A 22,522-nucleotide genomic window follows, 5' to 3' on the forward strand; every position below is an offset into this window, starting at 1 on the left:
TCTGGATTTTATATTGGTTAGAAGAAAGGAGGGTGACCCACATACCAATGATTTAATCAGTTCAGGGAATTTTGAGTGGAGAAATTCCCTCCATCAAATCAGGTTAGTAATTAAAGTGTAACACAATTTTAGAGAACTGCCTAGAGACAATGAGAATTTAAGTGACTTGTTCATAGTCACTCAGCTAGTGTGTGTCAGAGAAAAGACTGGAATTCAGATCTTTCTGATTCTAAATCAGTTCTCTATCAACTATGCCACTACTGTTCATTTATTCATTTAACAAGCATTTAAGAATATGTTTCAGCTACTATATATAATTATTTCATGCCAGGTAATGTGTTAGGTATAGAGCATAGGAAGATAAAAATGAACAACCTTGCCCTTAAGATATTTATTAAATCGAGGGAGATAACTTGTATACAGTAAATTCATAATAATAAGCAGAAGAACCACTAATATGAGGGATCAGTGTGTAAATAGAATTAGCTCATCCTCATTCATTGTTTAGACTCTAGCCATCAGAAATAATGTCATCCCACCCAACTTAGAATTAAGTGGGGAGGGGAAGGTCTATTACCCACACGTGATAGTAAGTAACAAATCAAAAACAAGGGACTGCCCTTTGGGCAGTCCAAAACAGTATTGAGGCTGCCATTTGTCCACTTGAAATTGAAGGTGGATGCAGGAAGTGATGAAAGACACTATCCTTTAAATATGATGGTAACTTCCTGGGGTAGGGGGGGTTGGTGCTTTGAACTTGGTGTTGAAGGATCTCTGGTGAGATCTCAGACGGCTTCCCTTTGAATTGTCACTTGGGTAAGTTAGGCTGACTCTCTCTCTCTCTCTTCCCTTGGCATTTCTTCTAGCCTTAAGGAGGCCTCTCTTACTGCAAGCCTTGTGGCTAGAAGCCTAGTTTAATTAACCTCTGTGCCCCTCTACTGGGGTCTCTAAATTCCACCTGGTCCAGGCCTCTGGTCCAGGCCAGAGTTTCTCTCTCTCAACTTCCCTATCTTCAACTTTCCTAATTGTAAATAAACCACCATAAAATTCATCCTGACTTGAGTCTATTTTAATTTGAAATCACGTTAAGTGATTTCTGGCAACCATACCTTAAATATCTAGTTTCCCCTCTTACATCAGCATATGTCTCATGTAGGAGGTGGCACTAGAGCTGAGTACTAATGCAATTAGAAATTCTACAAGGCTGAGGTGAGAAAATAGCACATTGATAACCTAAAATGATAACCAGAGGAGTGTATATTTTATCCTAGAGAAACCACTGGAACTATGAGGGAACCACTGGTTGTTTTTTGAACAAGAAAGTGACAAAGTCATGCCTTTAGCTGCTGTTTGGAGAATGGATTATAAAGGGGAAAGAATGGAGACAGGAAGATCAGATAGGAAGCTACTGAAATTTTTCAAACCATAGATGATGAACGCCTTGACTATAGTATAAGGGGCAGTATAAGTGGAAAAAAGGATTAAGGTGGGAAAGAGATATTATGAAAGTAGAATTGGCAAGGCTTAGATTGGATATGAGGAAATGAGAGAAAGAAAAGAGTCAATGATGACTCAGTTTATGAACCTGGATAACTAAAAGGATAATATTAACTTCCACAGAAATATATTTCATATGGAACATGGAAAGAGGTAATGATTTTTTACATGTTTTGGACATGTTTAATTTGAGATGCCTACAGAACACCTATTGTAAACATTCAATGGATAGTTGATTTTGTGGGACTGGAGCTCAGGAGAAAGACAAAGGCTAGATTAAAGATCTGGGAGTCATTTGCTTAAGGATGATAGAATCAATGAAAGCTTATGAGATCATCATGAGAGTATTGTATAGGTGGAAATTTGATGCACCTGAGCTGCATTGCCCAGCATCCTTTTTAATTACATTCTCACTATGACATCATGACGTTTGAGAGATAAATTTTGCTGAGACCCAAGCTTTGGGGCTCTTTTGGGGCTTTTGCTTTGGTAAAGTGCAGCAGGTATGGGTCTCAGCAAAATTTATCTCTCAAACATCATGACATCATAGTGAGAATGTAATTAAAAAAGGATGCTGGGCAATGCAGCTCAGGTGCATCAAATTTCCACCTACACAGTATAAAGAAAGAAAAAGATCCCTGAAATATGTTCGCAATTGGGAAATGGTATATTGATGATGATATAATTTAAATTTTCTCAATGCTATTTATTCACATTGATTAAAAATACTGGCTTTTGTAGATGATGATTCTGGCTTAGTAACAGAGCATATCTTTCCAGTAATGAGTATTAGTCTGCACTTAGTTCATTCACCTTCTTCTTCTAGTACTCTTAAGACTATAGCAAAACTTTGTTAGATCTAGGGTCACAATTAAACCAGGTAGTTTGTGGTTAAGTAGTTCATGTGGAAACTGAACCCCTAACTATGAACTCATTAGCATTCTGTTCTAATCAAATAACTGGCCATTTCACCACCCCATTCTAGGTCTTATTTCCCTGTCACATTCATTCCATGAGAACACAGATTGTATTTTCCGCTTTTGTATTTCTCCTTCCCCTACCACCAAACTCTGAGCAAAATAGATGATCAAATTACTCTAATATTTGTTTTCTGGTTGCATCTTCTGTTCAAATGTCTAACATGGTAAATGGAGCTGTTACCACTAATACCTTTGATGTCAACAGACAGTAGAAGAGACTCTTCATTTACACACACATACAAACTGATACTGAGCAAAGGGAACCAGAACAGCACTCATAGCGTGGCCACAATAATGTAATGAAAAACAACATGAAAAGGGAGCCGAATGCTACTGAATTATAATAACCAAACTTGACCTGTGAGAATAGATTCTGAAAGATAGCACTCCCACGTAGAGGTGAGGGAGGGACTACTGATGTGGAATGCTGCATGAATTACCATATATGGTTGGTATTGCTTGGTTTTTCCTTAATTGCTTCTCCTTTGTTATAAGACAAATTTGTGGGAGCAGGGATAGGACACAGTTTCAGAAAAAAAGACTGTGATGTAAACACAAAAGGTAACCATAAAATATTTCAGAATTAAAATGTAAAAGACTCTTTCTCAGAGGTTTATATCACTCTCAAAATCTGTTATTTCCATTTGCACAGCCTGATCTAGAGTGCTTAGTTGAGAGATTAGAGAGACACATCCCTGGAGTTCTATCATGCATTGAAGCTTGCAGGGGAAAGCTTAATAACAGATAAAGTCTGTCAGAATTAAAGGTGAGTTCCCCCAGAATCCTCCTCCCCCAATTCCAGCCCAAATGCTTGTTTCCTGTTATATTCCACAAGCTGAATCATTCTCCAATTCAGAGAGCCTTCCATACACTGCCTTCTCTTCCCAAGTGATAGAGGAAACTCTGATGAGCTCTCATAAGAGATACACTAGGGACAAGAACATTATCATACCAGGCATTCTATTCTCTGCTCCTAGTGTTTTCGTAGAGTACTTCATTTCTCCTGAATCTTGTACTGTCTTGTGTTAAATCCATAGTAGAGAAGCCCATTACTTAACAAAGTTGCACACGTGTGTGTGTGTCTGTGCGTCTGTGTGTGCATGCATGTGTGCCTGTCTGTCTGACTTTCTGTGTGTGAAGGACCTGGTGTGACCCACATGAGAATCAGAGAACTGAAGAAAATTGGATTTTATCTTCCCTGGGCATCCAATCCATCTGTCCTGAGGTTGGGATTTGGTTTCACCTTTTGAAAGCTCTTCAAATGCAGTCTGGATGTCTGGCAAAAGAATAGACATCATGAATCAGCTGGAACTGTTTACCAGGGAATTACTCTGTGAAAGATTTAATTTTGCCTTGGCTACAGCAAACAAAAGGTTCATTTGTTGGGTGACCCTTATTATCTAAGTATTTACAGAAGGACTTTTTTCAGAGTGGCACACAGGGATCTAGGCACTCTTTACAAACCTGGGCACAAAAGAGAGAAAACCTTTGGGCCAGAGCTGAGGAATACAAAATAAACCTGTATTTCCAATTAGGCCATAGTTTTCTTAATTGGTGACCTCTGGGATATATGAGCGTAGATGCCCAGGAGCCAAGACTACATAAGAGGGGACAAGTAGGAGGTTCAATGGATTAAGAGATAGCAGGTCTTGGGTTCAAATCTAGCCTCAGTTACTTCCTAATTTTGAGACCCTAGATAAGTCATTTAGCACTCTCTCTTGCCTAGCCTTTACCCCTCTTCTTTCTTGGAACCAATACGTAGTATTGATTGTAAAATGGAAGATAAGGATTTTTTAAAAACACTACATGAGCATTATGTAGCTTAATCAATAAATGCCAACTAATTAGCTGGGGTGGGGGGGGAATAGTTTTTAGTTCCCTCTGGGAAGATTTAATAATGACTAGAAAAATGTCCTCTACTGAACTTAAATTTTTTTCTTGTAAGTAACTCATTTTTAAAACCCCAAAATAAAAGTACTTATTGTAAAGGTCTTATCTAGATTTCATCATTCTATCACTCTCTATATTTCTGTAACCTCTAATACCTAGTACAAGGTTCAGGAATGCTTCCTTTGATCTATCATGTCATCTGTAAAAGAGAGGATGTTAAAGCCTTATGGAGTCATAGATTTCCAAGCCATGTATCTATTTTTGAAATGAACATAATGTTATCGTTCAGGACAAGATTTTATCTTGACATCTACTGACAGGCCATTAGCTTTATTTTGCCTGTCTGATTCCAAATCCCAGTCTACTACCAGTGAAGTGTTTATTCCACGGGTTCTTTACCTGGAATCCATGGACCACCAAAGGCTCTGGGAATAGATTTCAGGGGTTCCGTGAACTCAGATAGGAAGAAAATTGCTTTTTTTTATTTTTACTAACTCCTAACTGAAATTTAACATTTCCTTCAATTATAAATATAGGCTACAAACATTCTTCTGAGAAGGGATCTGTGTGTTTCATCAGACTGTCAAAAGAGAGCATGACACAGAAAATGTTAAGTCCCTGGTTTATACAAATCTTCAGCATATGGTCTGGAAGGTTGGGAGCTATGTAATAGTATATTTTATAGCCTACCAAGTCAAGGAGGAAGATTCTTTATCAGACATGCATATGATCCCCAGACCTACTCTTCACTACACAGAATCTTTGTTTTAGAATCATTCGGATTTAAACATTCAATTTCTCTTTAATTCACATGATATGACATGACATGACATGACTGATATCACCAAATTTTAGATATCAGATTTCATTTATAGTTTTATAAATGTATGGTTTTATTATTTATAGTTTATTTGTTCTTTATATATCTATTAATAGATAATCATGCTAAATCCAAAGCAAATTAATCAGTCAATAATCCTTTACTAAACATCTACTAAATGGCAGAAACTCCACTGGGCACTGGCAATGAAAATACAAAAAATGGAACAATCCTCCCTCCAAGACCTATTGTTTTAATAAAAACACTGTCTCTCTCTCTCTCTCTCTCTCTCTCTCTCTCTCTCTCTCTCTCTCTCTCTGTCTCTCTCTATGCATATATATATGCAATATATGCAAGTATATGTGTTGTATAAATGTGTGTATGTATGTGTATACATATATGTATGTATATACAGAATAAATACAAAAAGAATAAATACAAGGTAGTTGAGAGACAAAATTAACAATTGTGGGGAACCAGGATTAGCTTCAATTTATTTATTAAGGGCTTAGTGTGTGCCAGCCACGTTACTAAGTATAGAGATACAAAATAAGGTACAATCATGATCCCTTACCGCAAGGAGTTCACATTCTAGATGATAGTGGGCAAGGGCAGGGGAGGCACATTCCAGGCATGGGGGTTGGGGGGTTGGTACCAAAGCATACAATCAAGAGCTGGAAGGGAATATATGAAGCACAGAGAAAACATGAGTTTGATTGGATACTAGAGTGCAGGAAAGGAAATAATGGATAATGAAACTGGAAAGCTATTTGGGGTCAGATCGTGAAGAATTTTAAAATTCACCTTCTGCCACTATTGAATGTACTCTCTAATATTCAGGAGCAGATCCTATGGAAGCTACTTATTTATAGGTTTAAAGAATAAAATACCCACTACAGCATGGGATTATTGATTAATTTAAGTCAAATCTTGTGGTACAGAGGGGAAAGTGCTAGATATTAAGACACAGGGCCTGGGCCACTTATTATTACCTTTTTGACCGTAGGCAAATAATTCCTCTTTGGGCCTCCATTGCTCATTCAGAAAATCAGGAAGTTAGATTAAATGAACTCTACAATCTAAATGAACTACAATCCCTGCCAGCTCTCAGTCTGTGATTCTAAGAACACATGGCAAATTTTTACTTTTTAAAATACAGAATAGGTCCCCTATACACCAAAATATTTTTAGTAGCACTTTTTGGGTTAGTCAAGAAATGGAATCAAAGTAAATGTTCATCAAAAAGGGAGTGGAGATATCAACTGTCATACATTAATGTAATGGAATATTTTTATACCATTAGAAACAATGATTTTGAGGATTTCAAGAAATTTCAACAATAAGAATGTTGTTAATAAATAAATTAATAGAATGAAGGAAACAGTACAAAATTTACAACAAAATTAAAAATTAAATGCTGTGTAATTATAATGACTAAATGTACCTTGAAAGAAGAGTTGAGAAAGTTGAGAAAATGTACCTCATTTCTGTTGGGAATATTTTATATCCTTTCAAATAGGCCTAATGTCCATGCTTTCTGGAAATGCTTTTTTCATCTTTGTATTAAGAGTAGGATCACTGGACTGGAGGAAGGATATATTTGGAAATAACTTGGCATAAATGACAAAAGATCACCAAAAATAATTTTTCATTAAAATATTGCATATTATAAAGAGCAGTGAATTTCATGTCAAAAGACCTGAATTCAAGTCCCTAGCTCAAACACTAACTCAACTATGGGAAAATCGTTTAATTTCTCTAAGTCTCAGCTTACTAATATGTTTTTAAGGAAGTTAATAATATTTTTACTATCTACTTCAATCATTATTGCAAGGAAAATACTTTGTAAATGAGAAACTCTTCTATAACTTTTAGCTATTATATAACAATAGATATTTTTAAATAGCAATTATGCTCAGTACAAAAAATGCTAATTATACCTTTTTAAAATTAGTAAATTCACATAATTCAAAAAGAGAAGTTGATCTGTATGTAGCACTTCTTACAAGGCTTTTTTCATCTAAAGGATGTAACCTTTCCATGGATTTAACAATCACAAGACCAGTTAGTTGACCCTCCCTTTTCAATCAGATTGCCTACCACTGAAGAATTTGCTGTCATAAGAAGAAAATTTACTTTTGTAAGAGGATAGCTTCTAGAAGATACTAGTAGGAGGTCTGAATGAAATAAATTCACACCTTAGTTGCAGCCCTTTATGTTCAGTACATCAAAGACCAACCCCTAGTGGGGTGGCTTTTATGCCAGCTGGTCAGGTCTTATCTCAGAATAACAAAGAAAAGAGAGTGGAGCTTCCTGTGAATGGGAAAAAAAGAGTCTGGTGATTTTGTGATGTCTTGGCTTCAGAGAATGGGAGAAAGCAAGCTCGCCTTTGTAGAGAAGTACCATCCTCTTCTGTGCCCTCACTGCCTGAGTTTTCTTTGAGCCTACCTTTGTTTATTTCTTTGCTTTTTTTTTTCAAAAAGAAGTAAAGGCAAAGAATCATGTGTTTGATTTAGGATACCTTTATGTTTACTTCATACATAATTTATTTCAGATGAATCTTGGTTTAGAAAATGTTGTCTGTGCCATGGGAGAAGCAGGTAAGCCTTTCACCTAGAAGGGTCCCATAAACTCAACTGATGAACAGTTATGGTTGGCAAACAGCTGCCCAAATCCCACGGCCAAAAAGTAAGGTTTCAGCAAAGCATCCCAGCATTCTAAGGAATAACCTTTCCTCTCTCTCTTCCCATCTTATTCTACTTTATTCCACAAAGGAACTATGCTCTTACTGAGCATTTACATTTAGATAAAGCCAGAGAAAAACAAGTCAAAGACATGCTTAAAGAGAAGAAGCAATCATTCAGTCAGCATTTATTAAGCACCTCGTTATTATATCCAACGTGCCCCAGTCTAAGCTTCAGGGGGATCTAATGAAAATATAAAACAGTCCCTCCCTGGAAGGAGCTTATATCTATAGGGAGAAACAACATGTACACATATAATTAAATACAAGATGTATACAGAGCAAATACAAGACTATGTGGGTGCAGGAACGCACCAGTAACTGGGAAAACTATAATAATAAAAAAAAAACTTTAGGTAAGAGGGAGTGACTGATACAAGCTTTGAAGGAAGTTAGGAATTCTTAGAGTTCGTATTGAGGAATAGGGCACTTCAGGCATGGAAGGTATATTATACAAAGATAAAAAAATAAGAAGTATTTTGTTGGAATGTTGAGTTCATGATGGTAAGTATTGTGTAATAAGTCTAGAAAGGTTGTCTAGAGCCAGGTAGTAATGAGCTTTAAAAATCAAAAAGGGAGGCAGCTGGGTTACTCAGTGGATTGAGAGCCAGGCCTAGAGACAGGAGGTCCTCAGTTCAAATCTGGCCTCTGACACTTCCTTGCTGTGTGACCCTGGACAAGTCATTTAACCCCCATTGCCTAGCCCTTACCTCTCTTCTGTCTTGGAACCCATACATAGTATTGATTCTAAGATGGAAGATAAGGGTGTTTTTTTTTTAATAAAAAATAAGAATTGGGTTTGATTCTTTGGGTAAGGGGGAATCATTGGAGCTTTTTGAGCAGGGGAGTGACAGGTGCAGTGTTTTAGGAACGTAACTTAGTAAAATAATTAAAAGCCATGTGCTGAAAGGAACAAGTTAGGTGATAGCATGGGAAGCTTGTAGAGAAAAGAGAAGGTTTGGAACAGCTGCTGTAGGGAATGTACAAGCTGCAGTAGGAACACCAGTGAGATTATTAAAATTTTTCTTATTGAACCCAGGAAGAAGAGTTGCATAATGCATTTCAGGACTCCATTATCAGAAGAGTAGAGAAGTGGACTAGAAAGACTGTGAGAACTATCCTGGGATTGGATTGGAGTCTGGCAAAGATTGAGTAGCAAAGATAAGACTAACATTTTACCTGTGAACTATAAGGTCATGATCAATGAAGAAGGAAAGGGAAATGAGAACATGGGAAGCACTGATGGGTGGAAGAACAAGATAGGTAGAGGAATAGGATCTTGTACATGGAAAATAGGTTTAGGAAGAGTGGCATAGAAGGAGAGACAAAAGGAGGTCAAATAGTGAATTTTAAGCATTCTTAATAATGGAAGTAGAATAGTTGTGAGTGAGAATAATTGTGAGTGATAGCGTGACATCCTTAGAGGTGCTTTAGATAGAATTAAGGTATGGATCACAGGATTTGGAAAGACTGAAAAGTGAACTTTAAAGGTTTAGATGTTTAAAGGAACATCAAGATGCATGTCACTAGACCTCATAATGGCAGAGGTTGGTGTAGAGAAGAAACCTAAATCAATTACCAAATTCTAAAAGGAAGACAAATAATAGGGGAACCAATAAATAATGATCATAAGGATCCAGATAGGGTGATACCTGTGAATAGAGTAATCCTTACAGGAGAAATTGCTGTAGAGGATGGATCTGGAAATGGCAATAGGGAGAAAATAGTGTGCTGATTCCTCCTCCTGTCTCCAGAGGACAAAATGGGAAAGGTAGACAGAGCTGTATTGGCACATAGTGGAGATGAGAGTGGAGCAGATGGCACTGAGATAACAGAAAGTTAGAGCAGTGAAGGAAATGTTTTTATTTGGACAATGAGGTATTCTACACCACTAAAATTGGAAGAGTAATAATGGCTAGCTATATAGACTGGTCAATAACACCTTTTGATTGAGGATCTCATCCCCAAAGACCTGTTAATGACAAAGGTTTGTATCAGTTCTCTTTGTATCAGTTCTCAAGTATTAGGGAAGAAGGAAAATTAAACCTATTGTTACCAATTTCTGAGAGCAAAAGTTCTGGTATAAAAATTCTGGGCTGTATCTTTGAGTGAATAATCTAATGTCTAAGCCTAAGGTCCTAAGGAAGATGGTGCTTTATTCCTAAAGATGAAGAATCTAGTACAGTGATTCCCAAAGTGGGCACCACCGCCCCCTGGTGGATGCTGCAGCAATCCAGGGAGTTGGTGATGGCCACGGGTGCATTTATCTTTCCTATTAATTGCTATTAAAATTTTTTAAATTTAATTTCCAGGGTGCTAAGTAATATTTTTTGGGAAAGGGGGCGGTAGGCCAAAAAAGTATGGGAACCACTGATCTAGTATGTAAGTATATAACAAGCAGATGCTGGAGTGTGTCCCAGAAATGAGGAGAAAGGTAAGCCTCATGAAATACACCCTTGTGATGGGGAGAGGAATCATAAGAAGCAGAAAAGCCTTTGCTTTGCTGAGGGTAGGGATACTTTGAACCATTTGTGTGTAAGTGTGCCTCATGCTTTTTAGCAAAAATTAAAAATTCCTTCTCTCTAAGTTACTGTTGAATCTCTGTCATACATAGTACTTCCTAATTCCATTCAATTCTCAAGAAAAAAATTTATCTTTACATTCCACTGGTTCTAGTTTTAAAAGGAAGGAATTTCAAAGGACATAGAGAAACTGGATCTCCCACACCTATATCCTGAGAAGAGGGGATTCTTCCATCCTGAATTTTATTGTTATGACAACTCCTTGAAAATATTAATGGTTCCTATTCATCTCTCAATTGCATTATAATAGTTTTAGACAAAAATAGTACTTAATAATTGTAAGATATTTATGTAATTAGAATTTTGTGCCCTTGGACTCCATTTCCCAGAATCCCACTTTCATCCTCTCCTTAAATCCTTACGTTTTGGAGATAAAGTTTCTGTAACCCTACCCTCTTGCACTCTTCTCCTGCTAACGTGGTTGGGAAAACTCTTTACTCAGACTTTTACTTTTGTCTTTTTATTTCCACTACTTCAAGTATAAAATATAATATTTGGAGTTATTGGATATTAATTTTAATCTTACATATTGATGGCACTATGATTTTACTATCATTACTATTTTTTAGAATAAGAAAAATGTGATTTAGCTTTCAATTTAGCACTATTTTCATCATCAGTCTGTCAATCAGATCAACCTAACAAGCATGATTAAATATTTTCTTTATGTCCCATGCATTGTCAATCCTATTGGGACATACACAAGTTGTAGCAGCCCCTGCCCTTGCAGTGCTTCCAATCACTTTGAAGGAGGGAAGTACAGTTATAGGGAAGAAAAAATAATTTCAAGGCCATTTAATGTGTCAGCAAATATATTTAATTTGGATTTTCATAATTACAGGTTAAATAAAATTGTACATTTTATAATTACAATTATATAATGAATTTTTTAATTTGGAGCTTTGGGAGCAAATTTTATTATTGTATTTATGGTAGGTACTTAATGAAGAAATCTAAAAGAACATTATGAATAGTATATTAAATCACTGTGAGGGTTCACAACACATTTTGTTGTTGCTACTGAAAGGGGCTCACAGAACAATAAATGATGAGAACCACTGCTCTAGGTCACACCTTTCAGTACAAGCTGAGATTAAAACTCAAGATTCTTAAATCCCAGGCCTGGGATTTGTTATAGGTACCTTCCAATTTTACAGTTATGAAGGAAAGAGTCTAGACCTGTGATTTCCTTGGTAGGTAGAACTCCTGACCAAGTAAACTCAATCTATCAATATAGGACAGCAACTTTTTTGTAACTTTGAGTCTTTACTGGTTGCCTAGTGAGCTTAGTGTAAGTAACTTGACCAGAGTCAAACATTCAGTATGAATCAGAGAAAAGATTTGAACTTGATCTTCTTACCTCCAAAGTCAATCCTCTATCAACTACACTAAGCTGCCTCTCACTATTATAAAAGTTTTTGTTATTATAGGATCATTAATCTGGCGTTTATGTGTTAGATGTATTATAGCAGAAAAAGTGTGGAAGCCTTTAGGCCAGTGGAAGAGATCTTGCTTTAACCTAGAAACAAAGTAATGAGGATTTATATTAACATGATTAGTAGAAAGAAGGGATGTATTCTAAAAATGCTAAAAAAAATCAACAAGATATAATGACAAAATGTGAAATAATTCATAGAATGAGTAACTTACAATAGAATTAGCATTTAGAGAATGGAGAAATACAAGTACCATATAAAATAAAAGATGAGGATTTATTAAAAAGAAGAAACCTATTTTGAAATAGTAACTGATTTGTCAAGAAAGAGATGTGGTATAACGGAGAGTACTTAAGTCTTGGAGTTAGAAAATATTGATTTGCACCCCAGCTCTTGCCCTAAGTGTATGATCTAGGGAAGATTATATGACCTTTCTGAGTTCCCAATTTCTTCATATAAAAAATGAAGAAGGCTGCTAAACTATCTGATATCCTTTCCAACTCTAACATGTTTACATCAATGTTTGTGTGATGATTAAAAATTCTGAGAATTTATGATGGGGAATGGTATTTATCTCCAGGAGAAAGAACTGTTAGAGTCAGATGGATATAGGATCAAAGCATACTATCTTTTACATCAGTGGATATATGGTTTTATTTGGAGATTTGGGTTTTGTATAAGTGTGCTTCTGTAATAATGACCAATATAGAAGTATGTTTTGCAGGAAAATAAAAATAAAATTTTTAAAAATTAATTCCAAGAGACTGGGTTCTAGGTAAGAAAATTAATTTGTTGATCTGGCTAGCAATAACCAACAAATTAATTGGTCAATGATATCTCACAGTGATCAAAGACAAAGACATTCAGCCTCCTAAATCCTTAAATACAATTTTGGAAGCTCATTATTTAGCCCCACCCTAGACCTTCTAAGATATCACGAATTGGTGAATACCTAATGAAGATGTGGGCCAATAGTCTCTCAATCCCTGATTCCCTGAAAATGATGGAAAAATCACGTGCTCAGTCCTAGGATTCTATTGTCTAGATCAGTGATGGGCAAACTACAGCCCATGGGCTGTGGGACATTATTCCTAATCTGACGAATACAATGAGTAGGATACAATACAATGAAACTTCAAGAGTAGCCTTAGAAACCAACTGACAGATAAGCATTTCCTTTCCTTTGGCCCCCTCTTTAAAAAGTTTGCCTATCACTGGTCTAGCTGAAGAAATCAAGTTATGCTAAGTTAAGAGTGGTATTGTCCCATTCACTACAATTTACTTCAATGAGGTGATCAAAGGATGTTGCCCTGCTGCCCATAGACATACCAAACCTAAGCTAGTCTTTGTTTATCAAACAAAACAGAGCTTCCAATCTCATTTTGAGTCACCCAATTTAGAAGATGCTTTGGGGTAGGGAATTCAAAAAGCATTCCTTGGATTTGTTAGGAACAAATGTGATAAATGATATGATAAACTATAAGGGACTTTTGGCTATCTAGTAGCCAAATAGACCAGTAGACAACTGAAGGTGATTGATTCTTAAGGGAAAGAACACAGAATAAAAAAATGAGATCTGGTTTGGAGTCTGAATCCGACCACTGACTAACTGGATCACCTCCAATGAATTATTTTACCTGTCCTGACCTCATTTTCATCATCTATAAAATGAGGAAATTAACCTAGATGATCCCTTTATATCTTTAAAGTGAGAAGACCACTTCCTCTGTACTTTTCTAAGAGTCAGAACCCATTTGGGTTAACAAGGGCTTTATATTCTTTTCCTTCCCTTCCTTATTTTTTTATAAAGATTCTGACAAAAAATGAAACCACGTTAAAAAAAGGAACTCTTGGGGCAGCTGTGTAGCTCAGTGGAGTGAGAGTCAGGCCTAGAGACAGGAGGTCCTAGGTTCAAACCTGGCCTCAGCCACTTCCCAGCTGTGTGACCCTGGGCAAGTCACTTGACCCCCATTGCCCACCCTTACCAATCTTCCACCTATGAGACAATACACCGAAGTACAAGGGTTTAAAAAAAAAAAGGAACTCTTTCAGCTGAAGTAGAGGACCTGAGCAATTCAGCATTTGGAAAATTGACTCTCAAACAATCTAGGTTTGATCATATCAACTTATATTTTAACTAATCAATCAACAAGCATTTATTAAACATGTATTGTGTACCAGTCACTTAGGAATTCAAAGACAAAAATTAAATAGTCCCCTACTCTCAGTGAATTTATATTTATTATAAGCAAGCAAATTTAAGGAGGGGCAAGGAAATATTAATTAAGAGAAATTATCCTGCCAAATACATACAGACTGGATTACAGAGTGATTTCTGAGAATAATTGGAGGGACCTCATAGTCTAAACTAAGCTTGGAAAGAGTCTAGGGATTCCAAGACCCACAGATAAGGAGGAAGTGTTGGGGGACCACCTATATGAAGACAGAGACAGAAAATGTTGTGCCACACAGGAGGAACAATATGAAGGACAATTTGTCTGGGGCATAGAATAAATGTTGAGGGGTGGAAAGGTAGTTTGGAATCAAATTGTGATGAAAGGTCTTATGTTATACAGGAAGAAACTAAGCCACAAAGTGACACAGTAATAAATACATAAAACAGAATTCTTCAAGTTTCTAACACTCCCAAACCTCTGAAGTTTGACATTAGGACATTAATAAGGTCAAGAAGGACTAGTGAACATTTAAATGTTGAGTAAGATTAATATAACTTTGTCAAATTAAAACTCCATAAACTTCACCTGTTCCAGCCATTGCCCCAGTTTGGGCTTTTTGCTTACTTAACAAGATTGTTCCTTCTTCCTTTTGACTCTATATTCAATACTTATTTACAGGCACCTTTTATGCACATGACCAGATGGGATGAGCAGCCGAAAGTCTGCAAAATTTGTGATGCTCGTTTGCTAGGATTTAACATATCGGTGCACAGTTTGAATATCTGGCAATTGAAATTTCATCAGAATTTTGCTTAACCCTCTTAATGCTGAGCCATTCAAATCAGTTTTCTTATTGATTCATGGTGTTTGCTCCCCAAAGTCAAAGCAGTCATTTGTTTACTAGTTTGAGTGTATCTAAAAGTAATCAAAACAGTGGACTAAGTTCTCCATGTTGTCTCTGACTTGAAAATGATTTTGTCTTTTTATATCTAAAAGTCCTTCCATCAAAGTCTCTACCTAGTGTTTCATAAGAAGTGGGTTGGAGTGGAAAATGGGAATATTGGCCCTGGGCTCTGGAGGGCAAAGCCAGTAACCCTCAGATTCTAAGAAATGCTAGAGAAGCTAAGCATAGGCTTGGTAATAGATTCTGTGTCTATCTTCAGAGGACCAGCCTACCTCATTCTAGAGACACTTTTCACCAGAGAGTTAAACAACCAGGAAGCAAAATTTTTGAGGAAGGAAGAGTGAGAAGGCAATGCAGGAATAAGCATATGATTATGTAAACCACATATTCTAGCAATTCATAAGAAATGATACGTAGAAATAAGATAAGGAGAATCCATTATGAAGCAAAATAGTCCAGAAAAGCTTTACAGAATGGATGGTAGCATTTGTTTATTTTTATTTTTTGATCTTCAGATATTTGTTTTTGGCACAAGTTCGGGGACATGAAAGGGTCTTTGAAGTATCAAAAAGATGTCCGATCTGTTCTCCTCATCCTTTTTAATTCAGAACCCAACTCCTTGCCCTTTTGTTGTGTTTTTCAAGGATATATGTTGCGGTGCATGGGTTCCACAATTTGCTCATCTAATTGAATGTTAAAATATGAACAATAGGCATCCTTCATCCACTTGGTTTTCCTCTGTGGTCAAACTCTTTTGAATGGCTATGGATCTCATCCAGGAGGCACTCCAGAATCTTGAGATTTGATTTGAAAGTTTGACAATAATATCTTCACATAGGAGGATTTGGAGTATCACTTAGAAAGCAAGAGAGGGAGGAGCAGGCTACAATACATAACAAGTTATACAAATAGCTATGAAAAACAATCAGGTTAAAAGTGCAAGAAATGCATGATTAAAAAAAGGAAATGAGCTATCTAGTGAAGAGAACAGACACACAAGAAACTATAGTAAAAGATTGTAGTAACCTTGTACTTGGCAAAAATATAGATCCAGACTATAGGGGTAAGAAATCACTATTTGGTAAAAATTGCTGGGACGACTAGAAAGTAATCTGGCAGAAACTAGATACAGACCAATATCTTCTACTGTTCACTAAGGTAAGATCAAAATGGATATGTGATCTAGACATAAAAGGAGATATTATAAGCAAATCAGAACAAAGAAATGATTACCTATCCGATTTATGAATAGGAGAGGGGTTTATAAGTAAACAAAAGGCAGAGCATTATGATAAATAAAATGGATAATTTTGAGTACATTAAATTGAAAGGGTTTCTATAGTAAAACAAATGTTACTAAGATTAAAAGGAAAGAAGAAAATTAGGGAAATTTTTTCATAGTGTCAAATTTATGAGAATAAGAGGCATACCCAATTGATAAATGGGCAAAAAAAATGAACAGATAGTTCTCAGATGAAGAAATCAAAGCCATGTAGAGATATATGAAAAAATACTCTAAATTACTACTTATTAGGGAAATGTGAACCCAGACAATTATGAGGTATCATTTCATACCCATCAAATTGGCTAAAATGGCAAAAGGGCAAAATGTCAAATGTTGGAGGGAATATGGAAAAATGGAAATACTTATATACTATTGAACCATTTTGGAGAGCAAATTGGAATTGTGCCCAGAGAGCGATAAAACTGTATATACCCTTATACCCAGCAATATTATTGCTGAGTCTGTTTCCCAAAGAGATCATGGAAAAAGGAGAAGAACTTTTGTTTTCCAAAATATTTAGCTCTCTTAGTGGTAGCAAAGAACTGGGAATTGAAGGGATAACAGTCAACTGGGGAATAGTTTAACAAGTTGTGGTATATGATTTGATGGAATACTACTGAGCAATAAGAAATGATGGCAAATCAGTTTTAAAATAGTTGGAAAGAACTACATGTGTTAATGAAGGGTGAAATGAGCAGAACCAAGGGAACAATGTATACAGCTACAGATTTAATATTTGAAGAATGACCTGTGAATGTTCACCTCCAGAGAATGAACAGAGAAGTGGAAACAAAAGACAGGTTAAATATTTTGCCCATTGATGTGGAGAAGAGAGGAAGGAAGGGGTGGAATAAAAAATTTTTTAAGAAAAATGTAGGAAATTATTTAACAAAATATAATAAAATACAGGAAGAGGGAGTTGTTGAAGCAACAAGGCATGGTCGAAATAAAGTCTTAGGGGCAGAATATTGGGTTCAAATTCCATCACAGATACTTTTTTGTTATGTCACTTAATTTCCCAAAGTCTCAGTTTTCTCATCTATGAAACAGAGATAATAATATTTTAATTTTCCACCTCACAGCATTGTAAAGAAAGCAGGTTTTAGACCTCTAAGTATGATTAAGTGGGTTGCTTGTATTATTATTGCTGTAGGCAACTACATATTCTGCTGCTGGCTAAGCCTGGCTCTGCCTGTGGCTAAGCTAAGGCATCAATCAAATATGGAATCCTAAATAAAGGGTTGGAAAGGACCCTAAAGACCATGTAGTTCAAACTTCTCATTTTACAGATGAAAAAACTGAGGCCTAAAGAGATTCTGTAAATTGTCTGTAGTCAAATAGATGGAAAGGGGAAGAAGAAGGATATAAACTCAAGTCCAAATGACACCTAATTTGATACTTTTCTCATTGTATTATGATGTGGGCAACAACACATAACAAATAAGGAATTATGAAAAAACTAGATGATGATTAAAATTAAACAATTGTCTTACATTTTTAATATGTTGTCTCCCCACCATATTTGTATGTAGTGAGAAGAGGAAAGAAAATAAGCATTTATTAAATACCTACTATATGCCATATGGGATCAGCTAGGTGGTACAGTAGATAGAGCACCAGGCTTAGAGTCAGGAAGACCTGAGTTCAAATACAGCCTGAGAGGGGGCAGCTGGGTAGCTCAGTGGATTGAGAGCCAGGCCTAGAGACGGGAGGTCCTAGGTTCAAATCCGGCCTCAGACACTTCCCAGCTGTGTGACCCTGGGCAAGTCACTTGACCCCCATTGCCTACCCTTACCACTCTTCCACCTATAAGTCAATACACAGAAGTTAAGGGTTTAAAATAAAAAAAAAAATTAAAAAAAAAAAAAAAAACAAATACAGCCTGAGGCACTTACTAGCAATATGAACCTGGGCAAGTCACTTCACCTTGTTTGCCTCTGTTTCCTCATCTATAAAATGAACTGGAGAAGGAAATGGTAAGTGCCAATAGTATCTTTGCCAAGAAAACCTCAAATGGGTGTCAGGGTCACAAAGAGTTGGACATGACTGAAATAACTGAACAACAACAAAAATGTACCAGGCACTGTGCTAAGTACTTTACAGATGTTATCTCATTTGATAATAAGAGAAAAGAACAGGATATGGGATCCATTATAGCATCTACCACTTACTAATATATGACCCCAAACAGGTCACTTAGCCTTCTCTAAACCTTTCCCTCTAAGTAAAATGGTGTACAGCTGTCCCTCACTATATCCTGTTCACTTATTGTGGCTTCACTGCATCGTAGGGTTTTTTTAATATAATTAAATCTGTATCACAGAGTTTTTCGCTCTATCCTGGGATTTTGTGAATGAATACTATACTATACACAATAAAAATGCAGAACGTCACTACTACTTGCACAAGTTTGCCATCATGAGATTGTACACAGCATTCTTTTGGCTGATGGAATGAAAAGCGACCAAGCACAGCGCTGTGTTCTATATCCTGGGAGCTGATTGGCTCGGTGACTGTAGCATTGGTCTGTTTGCTCTCCCACCACTTTGCAGGATTTTCCCCTATCACTGGGGTCTCTGGAACAGAACTCACACAATAGACGAGAGAATCACTTTATAGGCTAAATGCACAAAAGTAACTGAGATTAGAAACATATAACTTCTCTATAGATAAAGTCTGTGATATAATATAACAAAAAGTGTAACATTAGTGTTTCTGGCAAGCATAACACAGTTGGTATTCTTCACCTAGCAACATTTGAGAAGTACAAATTGTGTGTGTAACTATACAGATGCTATTTTCGGTCCCTTTCCTTGTTTTTATTACTTTTCATTGTTTCCCCATAGATGTCCTTTGAGAATGTTTCTCAGCTGAAAGATGGCCAAAACCTTTTTGTAGGAAACTGAGATGACTATCAGGTCAACTTAGTTGTCATTTAGGGTCCCTTTTGAAATTCATAATACTAAATAAAATAGTTTTGTTCTCCCCTTCCCCCATTTCTCCATCAGCAGTTTCCTATTCTAATTCAAAAACTAAGCATCTTTTTATTTGGTTACAAAGACTTAACCCTATAAGTGCCAGAGAAATAAAAAATACTATAATATATTCTACATTGCCATTAACTTGTTTATTTTCATTCTACAATTAGTTAATAGGAAACAAACTAAGTCTGTCCTTCCTCCTAGCTTTGTCATATGGAAATCTGAAGACCATTCTACCATCCAGGTCATGGATAAAAGATAAAAATCTTAAACACAGTAACTATTAGATTTGTTTCAATTAGCAATAATCGTGCCTCAGATAAACCTCATTGGGTATGATACTGCCACTGCGCAAAACTACTATTAGATTTGGAGTCAGGACTAATGTTCAAATCCTGCCTCTACTATTTTTCACCCATAGGACCTTAAATAAGTCATCTTTAGATCTCAGTTTCCTGATGTATAAGATAAGATGGCTGGCCTCAGTGATTCCTGAAGACCTTTTCTATTCAAAAGCTATAACCTAATTGTCCTCAGCCAAAGGCAAAGGTCTGTAGCTTCTACTAGAGGTGAGCACTTGTACCCACTTGAAGGAATGTTATATTATAGTCTATTTATGATACTTTCTATAAAATAATTTCTACATATTCCTTCCTAGTCTTTTCCAAATTTGGCACTTAGAAGTTTGCCCATAATAATGAAGTTTGGGAATTCAAGAATTAAATTCAATAAGTATTTATTACCTCATTTCTCTTAGTAAGAAACTGTACTGCGTGCCAGAGACACAAAGGCTAAACAAATAAAGAAATAGCATAGTATTGGCCCTCAAAGACCTTAGGATTCATCAGGCTGGGTGTGTGACACATATAGTAAAAATCATGGAATCAATAAGCATTTACTACATTCCAGGCACCATGTTAAATGATGCAGATACAATAAAAAAATCTCTGCCCTTACAGAGCTTAAACATGTGCATAAGTAGGTCTAATATTCATTAATAAATGCTTGTATGATACAAGCCAGGAAAAGACTAAAGAAAATTGCTCTTTGGAAAGTTAAAGAAAAGAACAACATTTTCAACCTGCCTGAAATCAGAGAAGGCTTTGTGAAAGAGGTGGCACCTGTTCTGAGTCTTGAAGAAAGGGAAATTTAAGCAGGAAGAGCATCAATGGACAGAGGCAAAAGACAAGAGATAAAGACTGTGACTAGCTACTCATCCAGTTTGGTTCAATAAATAGTACTTGAAGCAAGATGTAAGAACTAAAACTGGAAAAATACGTCAAAATTAGACTACGTTAGCTTTCAATGCCAGATTGGGGTTTTTATATTTTATCCAATAGATAATATAGGGAACCAGTGAAGAATTTTAAACAAAAAAGTGACATGATATGCTGCCATTATAAGTATTATCTTAACAACTCCAAGGGACTAAAGGGGAAAGGAAAGAAAATTTTAAAAATGCATTAGAGAGGGAACCAATAAATATTTATTAAGTGCTTACTATGTTCCAAACATTATGCTAGGCTCTAAGGATACAAAGCCAAAAGCAAATAGTCCCTACCTTCAAGAAGCTTACAGTATAGACAAGGGAGGCAACATGTATATATATAAAGGTATGCAGAAATTGTATAACTTATATAGACTCTGAGGGTTTTTAGCTCAACTCCTTCTCACACTGACAAGTCAAGTGCCTAGAGAGTTGCTGATTAAATCTCCCTTTCACCATTTGTTGTATTTCTTCTAATGCTATTGGCTTAATCCCCATTTCCAGTGTGTTCTTCCCAATATCAACCCCTAGTGACAATTTGCTCAGTATCATTAGTAATCACCACAATATCATCTAACCAATAATCACTAAATTAGCTTTTATAAAAAGGGATATTTACTGAAAATATATAGCAAGAACAGAAGAACAAAAGATATCTCTGAACTAGAAGCATATTCTCCCATATACCAACTCAATACCTGGGAAAGGTAGATTCAAATTTAAAGTGGTTGCTCTAGAGCATTTATCACCAAGATTAAATACAAGTGGCATAGTCAATGAATCAAGTTGCTTTAAAAATTGGTATCTCAGTTGCCAAATCTAATGGACTAGTGGTGCTAGATACTAAAGCCAACTTTTCATGAGCTAGGCTTCTAACAAACTCTGGCATAGAATCTAATTCTTGGACATCTGGCAACTCATTCTCCCCCTTCAAAGCTCACATCCATCTCCAATATTCACTCACATAGGAAAAAAGAAGGAGCAGGTAGGTAACAGGGGGGGATAGAGTGCTGAGCCTGGAATCAGGAAGGCATCCTCCTGAATTCAAATCTGTCCTCAAACACTTACTAGCTGTGTGATCCTAGGCAAGTCATTTAACCCTGTTTGCATCAGATTCCTCATCTGTAAAATGATCTTGAGAAAAGAAAGAAGTAAGAAAGCACTCCATTATCATTGCCAAGAAAAGCCCAAATGGAGTCACAAAGAGTCATATATTACTGAAATCACTAAGCAAAAATAAGATCAAGAGCTACAATACAGATAGAAGCAACTTCATGATCGTAATTCTCATAGATTCATGTTAACCCAGATAGATAAAATACGTGAGTGGCACTGGTGCTACCTCCTTCCTTATCCAGGAGCATCCAGCAATTATTGCCATTGCCATCAAATGTACAAGGGGTGGAGAAGGAGTACTTTTCTGGTTAGTGCCCTTTTGAATGCACATAAGTGCTAAGCATTTGCTTGGCAGTCAATCAAAGGCAGTAGGCAGACAAGAAATAGTCATAGAAGGCTTATAAATGTTCCAAAGTAGAGAGCAATGCCCTCCACTATGCATTTTCCAAAACAGGCTCACCAAACATCCATGTGCACCCGGGCCTGGGCTCTCATTGGCCATTCCTCGACTATTATAGATGCAAGATAGATGCAAAATGATTGAGGGTAGGGGACAGAGCAAGCACTAGCAGATGGAGGAAACAAATGCTATGCAGAAAATGGGGTTTGAATAGAGAATAGAAGGAACTAGTGACACCCAGAGGCCAAGGTGAGGAGAGAGTATATTCCAGGCATTGGGGACATCCAGTATAAAGCCAGAGTAGACCTAGGAACTGGAGTACTCTGTGGAGTGTCCTAATCTTAAAATGACCTGTTTGGCTGGATCTCAATAGGTACTAAGGGGAATAATGTGCAAGAAGGCTAGAAAGATATTTAGGGTCCAGATCATGAAAGGTTTTAAATG

General features: G+C 36.5%; 1 protein-coding gene and 1 pseudogene across 1 annotated transcript in view; one reads left to right on the top strand and one right to left on the bottom strand.

The window, feature by feature from the left end:
• Positions 1-22,522, top strand: part of CPA6 (carboxypeptidase A6) — a 355,331-nt gene that overhangs the window by 206,843 nt on the left and 125,966 nt on the right. The gene's annotated exons all lie outside the window — the stretch shown is intronic.
• On the bottom strand, positions 19,541-19,654 carry LOC123232613 (annotated as a pseudogene).

The sequence above is a fragment of the Gracilinanus agilis genome, chromosome 1 (genome assembly GCF_016433145.1).
Source record: "Gracilinanus agilis isolate LMUSP501 chromosome 1, AgileGrace, whole genome shotgun sequence".
Taxonomy (NCBI): domain Eukaryota; kingdom Metazoa; phylum Chordata; class Mammalia; order Didelphimorphia; family Didelphidae; genus Gracilinanus; species Gracilinanus agilis.